This window comes from Macrobrachium nipponense, chromosome 18 (genome assembly GCF_015104395.2).
Source record: "Macrobrachium nipponense isolate FS-2020 chromosome 18, ASM1510439v2, whole genome shotgun sequence".
Taxonomy (NCBI): Eukaryota; Metazoa; Arthropoda; class Malacostraca; order Decapoda; family Palaemonidae; genus Macrobrachium; species Macrobrachium nipponense.
In genome coordinates this window covers 36,283,177-36,300,312 of record NC_087211.1, presented here as the reverse complement: position 1 = coordinate 36,300,312, position 17,136 = coordinate 36,283,177, and the positions used below count along the sequence as shown (strand labels likewise).

Here is a 17,136-nt window from a genome sequence, read left to right as displayed (position 1 = left end):
AATAAGGTTGTAGCTGACGCACTAACTTCCCGCCAGCCATCCACAAACTGAGCTACAGCTACAGCAGAGAGAGAGGAGAGCCAGGCAGCCCAGGCTGCCAGAGACAGAAATTTTTACTTGTTTGACGAGTTGTCTGTCTACCTTTACCTAGCGGAGGTAATTTCCATTATTTTACACTGCTGGAAATATCTAGAATAAATTGGAAAACATGCTAAGAATAAATCATTCTTGTATGCATACAACTTGTAACGTAAATCACAATTTGATACTGTTATAAGGCTGAAGTTTTATGAACCCATATTACATATGTCACTGTGATGACAATAGCAATGATCACAATTCCTGGTGACCTCGATCGTATGATAGTGACCTTTTTTATTTTGTTGAGATATTGCTACAATATCAGAGTAAACAAAAATTCAGTTGAAAAGAACAGGTGGGAAATTCGCAGATCATTGTTTGCGGTGGCGTCAAGCGTTTACGATAAAGTTGCCAAATAGCACTTTTCAAGGCTGTTCGCCAGAAGATTTTAGAAGTGTTGGGGGATTATTTTGAGAAAGATGGGGATTTGTGTACAAGAGAAATGCCAAAGAAGCCTGGAGATCATTTAAGCCCAGCCACAAGCAAATATGGGCACCTGAAAATAATCATCATCATTGCTTACAAGCTACAGCGCTGCGTGAGCGCAGAGAGGGAAATCTCTCCATTCTTGAGCTTTGCCCTCCATTAATCTTCACACCTCTCCAGCTTCTCTTCTCATAGTTCTCACCTGAGTAGGTTTGCCACGCCCACTTCCATCTCTCCTGGTGTCTACTGAAGCCCGTCTATTCACCCAGGGGATGTGCCAAGGACATGTCCAGGCCACCCGCATCCTCCTTTCATCTTCTCATAACTGATTCATATTCATAGCAACTTCCGTTTTTTCCCTTTCGGTATGTGTCTCACTATCCTGCCTAGGGGCTCTTAATATTATTTTTAAGCTTATCTCACATTGCCAAAGCCTTCTAGATAGTGTTATTGTCATGCCATGAATAATGGCCGTATAGTGATATGGATTTTATATCATTTTTATAGCCTTAGTATAATGTTTTTCATATGCAATTTCAGTCTTTTTAATTTCCAAATTTTGTACAGTCTGCCTATTGCCTGATTTACTTTTTTTTCCGTCTGATTGAATTCTGTCGTAATAAATTCTTCACTGGATACTATTCCTTAAAATCTGTGAGATTCAACTCCATTAATCCCTACTCCATCCCATGTTAATTCATACCTTCGTGCATTATTTACCCTCATTACCTCTGCATCTCTTCAGTTTATTCTTGCGTTCCGGCTCTAGATATAATTATGATGCATTTTCTTAAGCAACTTTTGTCAACCTTGTGGTATTTTGCTTATTAGAACATCATCATCACCATTTTTTAAATCTGTCAAGCCTAGACAGAGATATGAGAAGTGTTCCCAGCAAAGGTGAAATGACATTTCCTATTTCCCTTGTAGCACTCCGGTATGTACTGCAAATTCACTGGTCAAGGTGACTTTAACTTTGCGTCTACTTCGTTCATGGAATATTTCAGTGGAATGACTTGGCGGCGCAAAACTTTCCATAATAATGGTGATTGAACGCAATAAAATGCCTTTTCGTAATCAGCGTATAACAATAATAGTGATGACATCCTGAAAGCGCGGTGGGCATTAGTTGATTACCTTATGCTAAGATTTTCTGTCTAGGTTACAGGTAAACTAAAACATTCTCAAGACCTTGATTAAAACTGTCGAAGGTAAATATGTATGCTTCCTCGTAAGGTTTGCTATTCTCTCCTTCTTACCTTTTAGCTCATATTTAGGGGGATAAGTCCGGAGCCGGAGTGTCACGCAACTCCTCGTTCCTAGGCCTACGGCATAGACCTAAATAACCATTAACGATGTAATTATGTAATCCTTTCACCCATTTCTCTCGTGTTCTCCTCTGGGATATTAAATGGAACAGCTTATGTTATTTTTGCACCGGAATAGGTAGCTTTTTCTGAAACTACCTGAATGCTTGATCTGTTAGGTTCTTGCACAGCCCACTTTATTTACCTGTCTCGAGAACTAGCAGGTGAAATTTAATGGAGCGTGACAGTTCTATTTTCCCTTAGGTGACGCCCTCGAATCTTTGCATATTAGAACAACCTAGAGTTGACAGTAGGTTGTTATTGAAAGTATATCATCCATTATTACAGGCAACAATTTCCTGTATAGAAATTCTGGATCTCCTGATTGATAAGCCAATCACAGGGCTGGAAACTGTCTCTCGAGAGAGTTCGCATAAGCAGGATGTATGTTCCACCTCTCCTGAGGGATACTTTTGAAAGACTTATCCCTCAGGAGAGGCGGAACATAGATCCTACTCATGTGAACTCTCTAGATTTCCAGCTCTGTGATTGGCTTATCAACAGCCAATCAGGAGCGTCGTAAGGGATTGGCCTAGACGTCAAATGCACGGCTGATGTGAATCTACTATACTGTAACTATAGGCACGGTCTAGGTATATTAGGTCTGACGACGCGCAGGCTACCTGGTTCGTAGTAGGGGACATGACGACACGCGAAAGACTCTTCCTTGTGAGCCAGGTATACAGACATAAGTTTTGTCAATAATGAAAAGAAAGCTGAAACTTTTACTGTAGAAGACAGGCTAGCAGTAATATCTTGTGATGAAATGAAAATCGCAAAACACTGGAATTATGATAAAGGGACATATAGATTCAATAAACCTTAGGGAAAAGTTCAGATTATCATGCTGATCGAGGGGTCTGACTGCTAAATGGAAACAACCCACCTTTTATGATTTCGACAAATCATGTGTCCATGAGGTGGTGATAGGAATGACTGTGGAAATAGAGGATGCAGGCTACCCCGTAATTGCATATTATGTTCTTGATCTAGTGCCGAATAATCATAAATTATGGTAGGCTTTTGAGATAGACTCAATAAAATTAAAGCAAGGTACAATAAAAAAAAAAAAAAACATGTCATGATAGGGAAATACTCGTATTTCCCGATGCCCCACATATAAAACTGACAAGAAATCATTTTATAACAAAGGGGTTTTGTTTTGACAATTGAATATTGATTTCTGATTCTTGTACGAAGGAAAAGTCAAGTAAGGCACGTACAGAATATGGTCTATCTAGCTCACAAGATTATGCACGATCTGGAAGGTTACTGTGAAATTTGTCTCTTTGACAAATGACTGTTTGATATCATGAATTCATCATGCATGACTGGAGATGTAAAATCAGGGAATGCATATGAAACTGACTGAGGTAACCAGAAAACTCTTCTGTGTAAAATTATCAATGCAATGACAAAAATAAGAGTATGCAACGCAAGATCAAGCACACATTACAATTTCCAATCGTGTCATTCGTGAATGGGTCTATATCAGATGTTGATGAAAAAAACTATAATGTAGAAACATGATAATTGAATAAGGACCCACTAGAAAAATCTTTGGGTGTTACAAACAGATGAGTGGATTGCATGATCACCTGGGTGCTGTTATCTATAAAAATAGAATTAGAAAGCTGCTTCTCGGTAAGAACGTTGCACCAATCAGCGATTAAACAAACAAACAAAAGTAAAAAGAATGAAAATAACGATTGCTTATCAGCTGAGTTTGTGCCGATGAAATGCATCAAGCAAAGCTAAATCAAATAATGAGCGTAAACTTGAGTTAGAAATTTGCAACATATAAAATGTAAACTTGGATCTAGAATGTGAGACTAATACAAACAACACTCCAGAGGATATGTCCAGTTTTTCAGCTGATCCAAATAATTTGAAGTCAATATCTGATGTAACTGAAGAAGAATCTTTGCGATATATACGTCCGTGGCTTCATTATTAAAGAAATTCAGTGCGGTATCCTCATTTTGGTCAGAAGATAACTGACTCTCAAAGTGACTAAAGGTTCAGCAAACCCTCATGGAGGACTGAGTGGGGATTGTCATCAAGGGGTAGGTGACACATGTAGGTGGAAATCTAAATGGAGTCTGGATCATAGCCCATTGTAGCTGCTGGTAAGAAAACCAAAGACTGCCCCTGTTTCAAGTTAGCTTTCAGTTATCTGAAATCTATGGTGTCGTGTGCCTCCCTTAATATAACCCTGCGCTGTTTATAAATTATCTGACCATCCTCCTACCCTCATCCTGTCCCCTCTGGTTTGGCCGAAATAATGAAGACTAATGCTTTCCCTCATATTAATTTTATTCAGCAAAGCAAATCAGTTAAACATGAAACCTCAAGGTAGTATCAAATGCTGTCCCTGCTTATCGCCCTGAAAAAAAAAAAAATGAAAAATATATGATAATGATCATTACATTAAAATCATTCACACATAATCCTTCCAAGTAGAGACAGACTTCACAGATGCCAATGTGCTTCGGGCTGCTCTAGGAGAAGCAGCCCCAGGGGATGGTCACCAGCCTATAAGGGAAGGCACCACTGAGAAGGGCCACGTAGCCTTGTAAGGCTCCCAGGAAGGAGATATCCTTGCAGGAGGGGTCGAAGCCTCCCAGCTGGGCAGTGGTTAGCGGGTTCTGTCTCCCAGACAATTTCAAAAGGCCTCACAGTTGGACACAGTTCTCCTCCTAGGGTAGATATCCCCAAAGCTTTCTCGTAGCCCCCAGGCTCTCTCTGAAGAAAGTCCCAGCCTGGTTAGGACCCAAATCTCTCCCGCAAGAGTATCCACGAAAGAGTGCTTCCCAGTGAGGCAGTGAGTCCCCAAGGCTACTCTGAGGAAGGCACTACCAGAGGATTGCCTTTGAGCTACCTCATGAAAGCAGCCCAGGAGGAAGACTTTCTGACCGGGCTGGGACCCTTAAGGGCACCCTAGGTTCCCTAGTCTCCAACAAGGAAGGTAGGCCCAGAAGAGGCCCTTTCTTCTTGGTAGGGCCCCTTGACCCCACAGGGAATGCAGCGCCAGAGGAAGGCCCCCAGCCTCCCCTAGCAAAGGTAACTCAGGATGTTGGCCTCCCAGCTGGTCATAGGTCAATGGGTTCCTCAAGGAGAGTACGGTTCAAAGTGCCTCCCTGTTGGGTAGATGCCTTCAGAGGGCTTCCTACAAAGTATGCAGCCCTAAAGAAGGGCCTTCCAGACAGACAGGGTCCACCTGGTGCCCCCAGAAATGACGAGCTTAGAGGAGGGCTTCTCAGCCAGATACAGGTTTCCTTGCTCCCCTTAATTAGGCATCCCACTGAGGAGGACCTTCCAGCCAACCCTATTATTGCCGATACTGTCACCTGACTTATTTTCATATGGTACTACATGAGGGACAATGGCATCTTGCTTTTGTAGATGAAGTACTTCAAAAAAGGCTTTTGAAATACAGAACTGAGTATCTCCATTTCAACATTTCAATAGTAATTTTGGAAATTTTCGGTTTGGCTCCAAGTGGGTCATTGCCATTAAAATTGAAATCTTTAAATGATACAAGAAATACCGGAGATTTCAGATACGTCTGAGTTCTTTCATAAGGTTCACATGGTAAAAATGAGAATTTTTCAAAGAAACTTCCGGTGAAGAATAATGAGTCTAAGATTGAACCCCTGCATGTGTTAACATGCAGCATTTTGTTTTTCTAATTATGTTTTGCACAGGTCGTCATTCAGGGACTGTAGGCTATACACGAACATGGGATCTAAAGGCATCATTTTTGGGATAAGTTACCAGAGGTTTACACCAGGTGTCTTCATTACTTGCACACCAACAGATTTACTTATTTTAGTCACAAAGAAATTTTTGCTTTTAGATTAAGCTGGGCACGCACCAATAGTGCTCCTTTTGATCAGTAAGTGTTCCAAGGTGTGAAAGAGTTTCAGAGAACTGTGTGGACCTTTTTCTAATAACTCATGCCAACTCCGGCTCGGAAAGGGAAATTAGACGCTTATACCTTTATTTATGCATTTATCACGTTCCAAACTTCCGTGATTCAGTTACACACACACACACAACAACAACAACACACACACACATATATATATATATATATATATATATAATTATATATATATATATATATATATGTGTGTGTGTGTGTGTGTGTGTGTGTGTGTGTGTGTGTGTGTGATGTGTGTGTGTGGTAAACTAAAGCCTAGATTCTTATTTCAACGCTACGATGACAATGTTATTTGTACATCATTCCACAGAAAATTTAATGCCCAAGAAAGCTCATAGAAGCGCCATAGAAGCTTTCACTTAAATAAACTAGAATGAAAATAGCAGTTAATCTTTTTTTTATATTTTACATTATGCATCGTTTATATAAATTATTGACAACGCAGGGGTAAAGGCGTTGTCACTTATTTATATAAACGATGCATACTGTAAAATATAAAAGAAGAGATTAACTGCTATTTCTATTCTAGTTTATTTCTGTGAAAGCTTCTATGAGCTTTCTTGTGCATTAAATCTCCTGTGGAATGATGTACAAATAACATTGTTGACGTACTAGTGTTGAAATAGGAATCTATGCTTTAGTCTGCCATAAAGTCCCATGTTTGATTTTCGTTTTCTACAATCACAGTAAAAAAACGTTTTCTGTAGTTTACTTGTTGACAGTTGCTAGTTTCATATTTGGATATACAGAGATCATTGTCCAACAAATAAATATCCGTTATCATTTACATTATATACCATTGTTACACTCCTCTGCCTACAATTACCCGGCTAACCATAGGTTTGGATTACACGGTGCAAGTAACTGAAATCTCAACACATTTCCTTGTTTCCATTTCATTTTGTCCCAAACCTAAATTGTGGCGAAAAAAGGGTAAGTGGATGGACTTAATGGACTGATGTTTAATGTTGTTACTTGGTCAAAAACCGCTAAAAGCTTAAGCGCCAAATAAACGGTCATTCATTTATGTGCAAACAAACGAGTGTGCAATCTTTAGTTTAACGCTCACGCACGAAGTCAGGTGCGCATGCATCAGTTGCCGTCCTCAACTCAACGTGACGACATGAACAAGAGCGTTGCTTGTATAGCGACTATTCTCGCTCTTGAAAGCAACGATTCCAAGAAAACCAGTTGTGGATAAAAGACAGGTATGCAAAACGTTCTAGATTTATTCATGGTAATCTCTTAAAAGAATTATTGTTGTCCTCCCGAAAGGGTTATGAGAACTTTGTACACCTGGATCATTTTACAATCGCAGATTTTCTAAAAAATGTTATGACGCTGATCAAGAAAGCAGATACAAATCATACAAATATGAGGGATGCAATATCGGCAAACGCTACACTTGCAAGTGCTCTTCGATTTCTAGCAACTGGCCAATCATTTTGATGAGCCGAAGTTTACCGCAGCAATATCTCCACATGTACTGCTATCATATCTGTGTTGAAGGATTATATCTGGGTGGTTATATCTGAATAACCATAAATGCAATGGAAAAACTTTTATTTACATAAAGAATGGAACAGGATTCGTTGAAACAAAGTTCATATCAATATATATTTATCAAATACTTATTACTTAAGTACATGCACGTTGAGGATAACAATATGAAAATCAAGAATATTCAAATTAATGTAAATATATCAAATATGGATAATGTTTACATGTACAAAAAAGAAATAGATATATTTCATTTAACCTTTTACTTCCTAGATATAGGAATCATTGAGCAATTCTTTCTACTTGCCAAAATTTGAAGAACCAAAATAAAAAATCATGTTATTTGTTACAATGTTGGAAGTGTAGCCCCTCACAAACAAATTATTTTGACAGTGTGGTAAGCTAATGCACGCTCTGTACCTTTATCAAAATTTAAACGAAATTTAATCGGACTAGGCATTCAGTACATTAGTATCTTGCCTTTTTCTTGCAAACATCGCACCTTCCTTGCTTGCAACTCAGCTTTATATGGCCACTGCCATCATAGTGAATAGCCGTTTATCATAGTGCTTGACAGAGGGCTAATATATAATCTGATCGAGTTCCGAACTTTTCACTGTTAGTAACCTTCTTTAATTCCCTTCTGTAATTTGAGCGGAAAGAGTTTATTTTCCGAACAACCAAGGCTCTCTTGGCGATTGGCTGTTTCCTTAAATTTGTCAATCAGTCTGGTATATCCTTCAGATTTTAATGCCCCGTTTTTATAAGAAGACTCCCTTTTCACCTTCCACAGTCTGGTAAATCGTGAATTTTGGTCCAAAAACTCTGACCAAAATTTCTCATCATCAGCTCTGCTCGCCATGACGACTCGGGCTCAAATGAGGTGATTGCGCATACATTGCTACAAACACTACATCATTAATGGGCATTCCTTTGTCCAAAAGGAGAAATGCCCAATCACCTACTTTTACCAACGGACAGCGCTACTCGCGACGGTAATGTATGCACAATCACTCATTTTGCGCTTTATGATTGACCGTCTATTTGCCGCTTTACTTAACAACACCACGCCCCCTTTGCGTTTTCTAAGTTACGGGTAAGATATCTTTCAACCCAATTCATTGTTAACGAGGATAACACACCAATACCATTAATGAATAATACCCCAATTAAGTACTCTCCAGGGGCGTCATTTCATTCTTCCTTGTGGGGGCCAAAGGTTTCTTAGAGCCCACCCCCCCTTCCCCGCCCTGAAAAGGCGAGCCTAACCAGCTGGGAGGTCCGGGGGGATTCTGCTGTAAGGCCCCCCGAGAAAATGTTTTAGAAATATCAACAAAATAGGGGCAATTTGAAGCCACTTGTAAAGGAAGTTTGAAGAATGTTTATTCCTTAAAAAATGCTGTAGATCAAATTTTGAGATAATAAATGAAGATGAAAAGGTATTGGAAATTTCTGAACAAACCAAGTTCTAAACTATGGTATTGGTCCTAGAATGTCTGCAATTTAATATATGCATTAAATATAGCTCACTACCAACACAAGGGTCATTCAGGAAAACAAGAAAAGTTGATGTGAATAGGAAGATGTTAAGCTTGGGAAAATGTGTAGAGATAAAATGCTGCATTTTAACAAGGTTCATCTAAAGAAATTTCAGAATAAACACATCCTTCATGCATTTCAAATATTATCTGCTGCATTAGTGGATACCTCCTTGATCTTAATTTTGCAAAATTATTAACCAGTATATGTCGTAGTTAAGATGTTTAACAAGCACCTTATCTGAGGTCATGAGAAGCAAGTCATTCAAGTGCTCATTTTTCATAGTAGTTCGTAGATAGGTTTTTACTAAACTAAGCACTGAAAACAGTCGTTCATTGCTGGCAGTAGTTACTGGAAGGGTGATGAGAATTTTAACGATTTTTAGAATTTCGAGTTCACCATACAATTCAAGCAAACTCTTAGGCTTTATATTCTTAGCTAGAAAGTGACTCTGCTACATAAATATGGGAATTTAGAAGGATTTCATCTATATGTATATATTTATAAAACTGTACTATGGTAGACAGTTTTTTATCATTTAAAAAGTCATTAGAATTACAGTCAAGTGCATTCGTTGCTGCTATCAGTGGCATATTATGAGTGAAACTATTATCCATCACAGAGAGAAATCTGTCTAATATGTCAAAATAGACTCTTTTGAATGATACCTCACGAGCAAGACTTGTCTTGCCCTCACTCATTCCTACAGTTGAATTAGTTAAAGTCTTTTAACTTGGATGAGATCTTTTGGATCCTCTTGGGTCTGCCTACTTGATTGGAGTCTTTCAAGTTTGTATCGATCTCATAGGCAGCTGAAAATCTTAGCCTTGTTAGAGATATTAGAGAAACCTTCATCTGTTCTCAGGACCTTTAGTTCTTTAAAAGTTGACTGTATGGGAGAGAGCAAGCTTCAGATAGAAACAATTCCTTTGCTTGTAGGTGGTCTGACAAGCTGTTGGTAACTTTCAAAGACATACATACATATATATATATATATATATATATATATATATATATATATATATAAATATATATATATATATATATATATATTATCGCTGATTTGGAGGCCCCTAAAAAGATTCTGGGGGAGGGGGAGCGAGCACCCCTCACTGCACCCCCCCAAAATGAGTCCCCTGGTACTTTCACTTACTCAGCAGTCCCTGTAGACATGAACTCAGATCATAAGTCGCTATGAGATACGACAAGAGGTACGCGCTCTCTCTCTCTCTCTCTCTCTCTCTCTCTCTCTCTCTCTCTCTCTCTCTCTCTCTCAAAATCTTGCGAGTACTCAACGTAACTGACGGGTTGATTTTCAAACCTTAAAGGACCGCTATGCGTTACCTCGTTTCTACAAGTTACTTGCATAACTTTTAAAGTATGAACACAATAAAAGTTTATCAGATCGATTTATATTCACCATTCATAATGACTGAAACACAGGAGAAGTGAAATAAGATGAAGTGATACTGAAAAGCATTTGATGAATTTAAAGTTAAAATTAATTGATTAAATTAGTCACTCGATGGGAATTATAACTCAATGGCGCTCAAATGAAACAAATTACAATCAAATTCAGAGAATCGGGGCAGTCGCCCTTTCTAAATCCACACACAATTACCACAAGCAGAACTGACTTGCAAGTGTACGCACAACGCATACACGCCCTTAGAGGGGCAAGCAGAGGAGCGAACAACTACTACCCATCCTTTCCCCTCCCGATCTCTTGACCTCTCCTAATGGCTTCTCCGGCGAGAGGTACAAACATCTAATAACACCTTCAACTCTTACCATATGTGATATGCGCAATACATTCACCAAGAACAACTTTATATGTACACACACACACACACACACACACACACACATATATATATATATATATATATATATATATATATATATATATATATATATATATATATATATATACATTACATATATATGTGTGTTGTGTGTGTGTGTGTGTGTGTGTGTGTATAAAGATAAATTAATTATCATAGCTAAAACAGTACTTAAATACACTTCGTTACTAAAACGTCTACTGACGTTTATGTCGAAAGAACTTCGTCTTTGTGTAAAACCATCTTTCTGTGCTAACCGCACCGCAGATACTACTTGCTAGAACATAACGAAAATCAGATAGAATAACGTTAAGAGTGTCATTCTCGAGTAGATGTGGTTCTTTCACCCTGATTATGACATGCAATAGAGACGTACATACTTTTACAAAATACATGGGCATGCGAATATATTTAGTTTTCACAAGAATAAAATTGCATTAACGTAGTTCCTGACTGTCAATTACCTGACAGACGGCAATTCACAATGAAAAATCAGTCAATAATTTCTTATGGGACAAACACTAATAACTATAGCAAGAGATAGATAGCACGAAAACGAGTGAATACACAAAAACATTAGGAAAAAAATCGTTGTAAAGGAAATTCTCACATATAATATTTCAATGTTTCACTTCATTTTGTCCCAAACCTAAATAATGAAAGCAACTGTTGTACTACCGCGTATAAATAATAACATTCAATGAATCAAAGAAATTGTTTATGAAATTTCAGTAATGACTATGCCGTTATGCACAACTGCAGTGTGAAGCACATTATTATCAATGATCATCTATTCCGACGAAAGTAACACGTCTCTCTCTCTCTCTCTCTCTCTCTCTCTCTCTCTCTCTCTCTCTCTCTCTCTCTCTCTCTCTCACCAAATATAATTGCCCTCCAAATTCTCCGTTCTTAGCATGCCCCAAAAATCCAGGTACCTATCCGTATCCCAAAGGCTGTCAACGTTTCCTTCCCAGTCTAGTCTATCTTAATTAATGAGTCTCTTGCAAAATTTCAGTTGTTGTCCTCCAGTCCTCATTGCCATTGTGCGCGTTTCGCACCCATATATTAGAATTGGCCAGATATGTTCTCAGGATTCTTTCCCTATTCAGTGTTGGCAAATTCCTGTTAATTTTTTATTCAATTCATACAATGTTCCACATCACCACTTTTCTCATTATACCTCTTCGGTCTTTCTCTTTAGCTTCATCCATATATCACTTGTATTTTCGTTGTATAAGTTTCCCTCATTTCTTCAGTGTTTGCTATTTTTCCTTAAGATCAAAGATAATATTTCATTACACAAATCACTTTCATATCTCAATATACAGGCACTTAATACCCACATATTTTTTAGCAGAAAGAAAACAATAAAAAAACTTTTCAGCGCGTTGTTTATTCTTTTCTTCGATGTTGCGGCCTCTTACTCATATGCAAATAATGTTGTATCTGATCACAACAGACAATTGGAATATAAACAGTAGCCGAATAATGGTAAATCTGGACTTCCAGTATGCAAAATACTGAAAATAAAACAATTAATTGCCAATTTACCATAAAATATATAGATATAACATCATCATCATCATCAGGTGTTGCTAGTCCACTGCAGAACAAAGGCGTGAGACATGTCCTTCCACTCTCGTCTGTTTATGGTGTGTCTATGCCATTCTATACCAGCAAATTTTCTTAGCTCATCAATTCATCGTCTTCTCTTCCTTCCCCTGCTTCGTTTGCAACCTCTAGGGACCCATTCTGTCATTCTTTTTGTCCATCTTTATCTGACATTTTCATTATATGTCAATATATATATATATTATATATATATACTATATATATATATATATTTACATATGTATATATATACGTATATATATATATATGTATGATATATATATATTATATATATATATATATATATATATATGTATATATATATCATCACCCGTTGCTAGTCCACTGCAGGACAAAGGCCTCACATACACACACACACACACACACACACACACACACACACACACACACATATATATATATATATATATATATATATATATTATATTATATATATATATAGAAGAGGAGAGAGAGAGAGAGAGAGAGAGAGAGAGAGAGAGAGAGAGAGAGGTATAGCTAAAAGCAATATCAAAGTTTGTTTTATTTTCGATCAGTAGTTACTGATACTAAGGTCAAATGTCCGTAAGAGTATACGAAATGTGATGATCTTGCTGTTTCACGATATGTTATGCGACTCTCCACTTTCTGATTTAATAAGCCCAATCTGCTTTAGTTTTTTTTCCTTAAGTGAGTTCACCATCTCTCTCTCTCTCTCTCTCTCTCTCTCTCTCTCTCTCTCACTTAATTTTTTTCTTTTTAAGATCTGTCATTTAGAAACTCAGACAATAAAGGCCCGTTTATACGGGGATAGTTGACACTGGCGTCAGCAAACTATCCCTGTGCAAAGGCAAAGTTAGTAAACTGTCCTGGAGAGTTTACTGTCCAGGATAGCGGCAAGTAGAGTTAAAATCTCGGCTACTTTACTGGCCACTATCCGGACACTCGAGCTACTGGCGCCAGTAACTATGCCCGTGCAAAAGCAAACTTTCCCAGTTGTCACTTGCCTTCAGATAGATCATCATGTCAGAGAAGTGGAATACCGAGGATATAATGAAGTTTTTGGATAAATACGAGGAATTTGAATGTTTGTGGAACATTAGACATAACGATTACAAGAATCGTAATAAGCGGGATGTAGCGCTTCAAGAAATAAGAGATGCTCTGATTGAATTGGAAGTAAATATTTTCTCGCCCAGATTTTGGGCATCTTCCTTTTCTTTTTGATGAGCAACTGTACTTCTCTAGCGAGAATGACGTAAGCAGCATCAATTGTTTCATCTATGTCAGAAGACATCTTGCTCGCTACTGGCGGCAACTTCTACCAAAAACACTGTCCTCGTGCTAACGCTTACTCTCCTGGAAATTTACTTGCCGCTAGTTACTGGCGCCAGTGAACCCTCCCCGTGTAAACCGGCCTTAAGGGGGCACGAGATCCCCTTCTGCTACGCTACTGAGCCCATGTGATATACAATCCATTATTCCATTGAAATGTTGTTCCAAGTCCTTAGCGTACATTTTATGACATCCGCCCCCTCTAGGTGAGACCTGTATGCCGGCCAACAAATAGTTATGTAAGCATTGAAAAGGGTAAATGAAACACCTATTACTTAGCCTTAAGAAGAATTTCAGTGCAATAAGAATATCATCTACGTTCATTTATACAAACACACTACATTAATTTAGTGGTAAATAAATCGATAAACAGTAGTACCCATCTGAGACTACAGTACATATTATGTAAAATATGATTTTTATCACTTCAAAGTTTTTCACCTCACTGTTTCATTTTGTAGAAATGTCCTACAACGAGCAAAGTGAGCCCTATCAGCTGGGGGTAAGGGGGGGGTGCCGCTCTAAGGAATTTTGGAACATTTTGAAGCCAAATAAGAGGTGTATTGAGTTAATAAAGCAGCAAACAGGAGTGCCACACACACACACACATATCAAGTGTCCCCCGCCGCCAGGCCCACAAATGACGCCCCTGCACTGTCTGTCTATTCTGACTCCGTCTGTATATTGGCTGCAACAGACTTTGGCTGTTCTGCAATGTAACGTTTTCTTCTCGTCTTTCTCCATCTGATAGCGTTCTGCTGACGACGACGGTTACGTCATAGTTTGATTTGTGTCGACTGTGTCATTGTTCACCACCTCTAACATGCTTCACTGTTCGCTGTTCTGTTCACCATTTCCTTTCTCTCGCCCTCGAATTCACAGCAGCAGTTGCAAGATGTTTTCGTAACCTCTCTCTCTCTCTCCCTTTCCTTTATGGTCTATAGGATGGTGATGACGGTCGCTCGTGTCCATCCGGATGACTGGATCGTTTCGGAAGCCGTTCGACTTTTGTTTTGTCTTTAGCGCCTGATCAACGTTGCTCATTTCCTCTCTCTCTCTCTCTCTCTCTCTCTCTCTCTCTCTCTCTCTCTCTGACTCATCTCAAGTTCACGTGTCTTTCATCTTTGTGAGAGTTGGAGTTGAGGACATCGTTGGAATTTCTCCTTTTTCAAACTTCCTTCTAAATACTTGAAGCATTAGTTGGCCTATGTAGTAATTCAAACACTAAGTTTGTCTCATATGCATTCAGTTAGATATAAACTGCATATCACGGCCATATTGTACTATAACTGGGTCCTGTTGCCTGCAAAAGTGGATCCATTTTTATTAGTTTTCTGTAAAAGAAAACTATTGAGACGGCTGATTGCCTGTCCGTCCGCACTTTTCTGTCCGCCCTCAGCAAAACTATTGGGGGGTAGAGGGCTGCATATTGTCAAACATATCAAATAATTATGATCGTGTGTCTGACACCGTTTTAGGTGCCAACAACACAGGCCGCCACCGAGCCATGGCTGAAAGTTTCATGTGCCGCGGCTGAGAGTTGTATACAGCATTATCTGCTGTACAGAAAACTCGATTGTGCCGAAGACACTTCGGCGAATGTTTTACTTGATTTTCTAGTGTCTGGATGTTTTGGAATGAAATGCTCCCTTTCCTTTGGCGACTCTTCGAAAAAACCATCACCAGGATGCAACGAAATCTCTTGGCTTTTTATAGTCGCTCAGAAAATCTGAACTTATATATTTACATAAATCAGTAGTGACAGGTCTGTAGAAATGAAATTTAACGCGGAAGTATTCCTTGCTGATCTGACCCAGCACGTGTTGTAAACAATGGTCTGTTGGTTTATGCTTGTTGCCGTAGATCGAGGTCATCGCAATTTCAGTCAAATACCACTAACCAATGACAACTGTTAACAAATTATTATCATTATTACTATTATTTACCTGGCACTTTTTCTCCTCAGACTGGGTGGCTCCAGAAGGTGTCGGTATCCTAGTTTTAATTAAGTCTGTTGGGATGAGGTTGCTGGCCTCACGCCTCTCTGTACTACCTTGGCAACGAGTGACCATGGTAGACTAATCACTATGTAGCTACACAATTGACTGTCTAGGTCAACAGGGGCAGAGCAATGTTACCATAATCTATAAACTTGCAAACCATCAGGCAGAACGGCCTTAAAAGACCGCGAACCTGCAAATCTTTTCACATCAGTTCAGTCTATGTTGAAATTGGGCTACTGGCTATTTCTTAGTCTGAACTTTCTGAGAGTTGACAAATTTTAGTCGCAGCAGGGATAACCAGCACTGGTAGTGTCAAAGTATCTCAAGATGGTGCCCTCAGAATTAAATACTCATGACGGGATGCCGAGAAGAAATCGTATACGACTTGTGCTTAGCAGGTGCTTAGTAGCAGCCTCATGGGTATAAGAATGAAAAACGTATAGAAAGGCTCTAGATTATATCGGTGACAGTAAATGTAGATCCAGCGCTTTCCAACAGCCGGACAAATTCATTATTAGGTCATTCCTTTAAGTGCAGACTTTTATTGTTACTGTAAATCCGAATGCGGACAGTTGTCTGATGCAAGAACGGCTAAGTGGAACAAAAGACTAAAATTCTTTGTCATGAACAAGTGTAGGTAAACTTATTTGACGCGAATAAGTAGACAAACACGCGCACACACATATATGTATCCTATAACATACGATTCTTTTTTTTTTTCTTGGAAATGATGTCTTTTCCATTAACGGTTATTCACTGTGTTTGTTGTCTGCTGACAGTCATTGTCGATTAGGAACATGCATTCACAAGAAAAGTTTTGTTGTGAATACGTGTTCATTCATATATATCTTGTAACTTACAAGGATTTTTTCTTTTTTGTAGATAAGAACATCCACTTATGTTCAATACTTATTGTCTATCAAGGCATTTTCAGACAAGTTTTGATTTAACTGTAATTACTCAAAGTTGTATATAGAAGGACAATAATGTAGTCCTGTACTGCATTTAGAACTTCTACTATTTTGAAAACAAGGTGATGGATCAGCTACCTGCAAAATTGATACAAATATGAAAATGTTGATCTAAATTTATAATCTAACCGAAGGGATATATGAAATAGAATTTATAAAAGTTTAATGGTTCAGAAATGGGTTTTAATTAGGAATATTATATCACCTTGTTATGTGGCCCTAGAATTATATTAATTCAGATGCTATATGTAACTGGCTGTTTAAAAGTAAGTATTTTACTTCGATTACATTGTGAATGTCATCTGTTGCCTCTGTCTACTTTGAGGCTCCACTGTCAGTGATTCAAAATGACGCCCTGTAGCCTACATTTACTACGGGATCGTCGTGAACTGCTCACTCTCGGTACGATGTAAGTTTCTGTTCCAGACAAAATTATTCAAGTTGGTGATTTCC

The 17,136-nt window shown here is 38.5% G+C and overlaps 1 protein-coding gene across 1 annotated transcript in view; it reads left to right on the top strand.

Moving 5' to 3' along the window:
- The first annotated feature begins 7,009 nt into the window (after positions 1-7,009).
- Positions 7,010-17,136, top strand: part of LOC135196966 (uncharacterized) — a 251,826-nt gene continuing 241,699 nt past the window's right edge. The window contains exon 1 of the mRNA XM_064223833.1: positions 7,010-7,088. The gene's annotated coding sequence lies outside the window, so the exon portion shown is untranslated. The remainder of the gene's footprint in view (positions 7,089-17,136) is intronic.